Source organism: Anopheles ziemanni, chromosome X (assembly GCF_943734765.1).
Source record: "Anopheles ziemanni chromosome X, idAnoZiCoDA_A2_x.2, whole genome shotgun sequence".
NCBI classification, from domain to species: Eukaryota; Metazoa; Arthropoda; class Insecta; order Diptera; family Culicidae; genus Anopheles; species Anopheles ziemanni.
In genome coordinates, this window is record NC_080707.1 from 8,846,746 (window position 1) to 8,850,312 (window position 3,567).

Sequence of the window (3,567 nt, forward strand, 5' to 3'; positions counted from 1 at the left end):
AACAAAAAAAAACAAATCGGATTGTGTATGCACTTCCTGCGTGTGTTGCCATTCCTTTCACACGTGTGCCAATCAAGCACGACCACGCGCTCGCGTCATAAATCTCTCACGCGGCACCGCACACCAAGAGAGCGGTGTGCGCGATAGCAGCACGCGGTACGAAAATAGATAATGAAAGCGAATGGCAATAGAAATCAAAGTAAATAAACAATTACTGACGGTGTGGCCCGCGCCCGGCGGCGGCGACAACCAGTGTCACACGGCGAACAAATTGTGTACGGCTCCCGTCAACCGGTGCAGACGATCTTTTTCTGATTTTTGTTTTGTTTTCAATTTGTGTGGTGAAGATCAGTGCTGTGCTATTATACGTCACCATAAAGCAGGGAAATGTGGGCCAACGTTATGCCGCCCCGATGCACGTCGTTCTACGTTACCGTTGTGCAGTGATTGAAGCAATTAATTTTTATTGCGATATTTATGTTTACTATCGAGCCGTAAGGGAAATGAAATGCAATATGCTCTCTCTCTAAAAGGGGAAGCACTATTTCTGGAGGCCCCGTAAAGAAAATCGTCCCAAATTGGAACTGCCCCATTCATTAAAAAAGCTTTAAAAATTAAACAACAATAAATCAGCCAACTAACCACAAAGCTTTCCAATAGAACTTTCTTAAACATTGAGGCACAAAACAGTTCGTGCATCACGGCACCGGTGCATCGCCGAAACAAAAACAAACGTAAACACTGTCTCTGTTGGGTGCTTTTGAAAAATAAATACAGTTAATCATCATGTGAACACTGATCTGTTTGTTTTTTTATGTTCAAAACAACATAACGATCGATTCAATGACTCAGAATGAATAAAATTCAGGTCTCAGTTCTATTTTAATGTGGGTCAAGCTTAAAGAAACAATTCACCATAAGCCTTGAAGGTTTCAACGAGCGTAATTCGAATGCATGTGTGTTTCGTGCACTGTGTAAGATTTTAAGTCGGTGCATTTGGCCTCCAGACGCTTTTCGCATTGGTCCACAATTAAGCCGTTTAGCAGTCGGGGTACTTAATCTAGTCGATATTCATTTCACAAACTATTCGACATTCGTCTGCGAAGGTATGAGCATTTCATAACAAATACGTTTAAAATTAATGTTCAGGTCTGAAACCCTGCGCCAAAACCTTAACATTCATTCTGTTCTAGTTGCCCGATTTGACTTGTTGCTCGAAAACATTGTCGTTCGATACGATGCCATTTTTTAGGTATATGGATTTGTTTTTCAATTTTGTGAATAACAAATAAAATATTCCGTTTTATTTGTAACCGTAGGTTGTCACGACTGGCAAGTGCCGTATATCACACGATTTCTTGTAAGATGAGCTTTAGCAGCAATAATGATTAATTATGCTCTCTAGCAACTTGTTTTCTCGTTTCAAAACGGAATTTGAATAGCCTTATAATTAAGCAACGAAACACTACAATCTACGCAACAATCAAAAGGTTTATGGCTCGAGAAATAGGAATGACATTTTTCAGAGTACATTTTTTAACGACTGACCGTCGCAACACCAAATAAATGTAATTTTACGACCCTTGTTACCCTTCACTATGCGCTATCATCTTTAACGGTCGTTTTCACTTTTCGCATTGACTGTCATCATCGACAAATAATTTTGACCAGCCGCATATGTGTAGAGAATGCGATAGAAAATGTTATCGGTTTCCAGCATTGAAAATAAGTTCAGTTTTTACAAAAATGAGGTTCGCTCATAGGAATTTCGGGCACGGGTTATTGAAATTTATTACAGATATTTTTTTAACTCCGTGAATCACACTCAAAATATCTTTCTGCAATGAAGGAAAAACAAAGTGGTAAAATATGAAAACTTAACCCGAACTGAGTAGTTTTGCTTGAGTATGTGCAGTTTGCGTCCTTTGGGAATGAACTTCACCAAAACAATACTCTTTGCACAAGTCAGGATTGAACTTCGCAGCTCTGCCAGTCAGGACGAAACCAGCAGGAAGTGAGTTAGCGAGAAAGAAAGCGAGTCCGGGGCCGCGCAAGGGAAGGCAAGCGAAAAAAGGTACTCTAGTTCCCAGCGGAGGTTGTAAAAAGGGACTTACGGTGGTATAGGGTGCGGGGAACAACCGTTCTGTCCGCACGTACGCACAACGCGAACGCACACATACATGGATGGATAATGGCGAAACAACAACAAAAAAAAAAACAATCAAAATGCAACACGGAACACGAACGTCGCTGGCGGCCGTATACTTTGATTGAACAACCTGGTGCCAGAGGGTAGTCGAGGGGTAGTTTCAGCACACGGGCACAAAAAAAAAAGGTGATCTAAAGGCGAACATCAAAGCTGCAACGCATGCAACGCAAGCCGTAGGGAAGCAGGGGGTTCTGAAGGGATCCCATGAAGGAAGCGGCGAAAGAAAAAAAAACACAAAACGACGCACAAAACCGTCGAGGCAAAGGGAGTGAACGTGAATTGACGTTCGGTGTGTGTTGCGGCCGCTAGAGCGCTGCTACCCTATCCTGCCCGGTGTGAGATGAGATGAGATGGGATGAGCTGGATTCGGAACACGTTTCGGCGAGCTGTGAAACGACTCGGCCATGAAATCCAGCACCGTCGGCTCCGTGTACGCACACGCGTTGGATTGCATACGTACGTCCGCAATAGACCTCCGGTAGAAACCGACCTCTGGTGGTGTGTGCGCGATATGGTGTGTCCCCGGCGCTGCAGGGAGCGAAACGTTTAATTTAGAAGGCGCACACGGGACAGGTCGGGATAACACAGGGGGCGGAGGGAACAAAAGCAAAGAGAAACCCAGCATACGGAGCCCAACTCGGATGCAGGGCAGGGCAAGCAAAAGGGCGGTGACGGAGGTGATGCTCATGATCGGACGCACACCGTTCGTGGCCCGGAGTACACACAGGTACACGCTGCACAATAGCCATTTCTCTAATACAAGCCGGGGTGAACCAAGCACGATGCCAAATATTGGTTTTTAACCATTGCCAAACTATTGAAAAGAAGTTATGTCAAATCTATCTGGCAAAAAGGTTCGCTAAACAAAATTGGAAACTTACGCTATGTTTATTAATAGCTATAAAATGTATCATAACTAGATGTTCTTTGAACCAACAAATTTGCAACTTTGGTATATTAAGTTGTTAATTTCATTTGCTCTGGAGAATACATCATTTGAATTTAGACACAGTACTGTTATTGCCCAATTCTAAAACGGAACGTTTTGCATATCACCTCTAACTGCAAGCGGAAACGGAAGCAGAGCGATACCCGCTAGGGGTGCGGGGGAGCAGATGTTCCCCCGTCTCGACCCTTCCCCTTCATATTGTCCGATTTCAGAGCATAGTCTACAAAGTTGACTGCCTGATGATGGTTAATAAACGTTTTGTTTTGTGTTGCGCTCCGTGCTCATACATTTGGCCCGTACCAAAAAAAAAAACGTGCCGTCTTAGGCGAGGCGTCGCCTTGTGATAAGAATAATGTCGCAAATGGCTTTCAAACGCGCCGCGGCCCACGTAACCTACATACACAGTCAC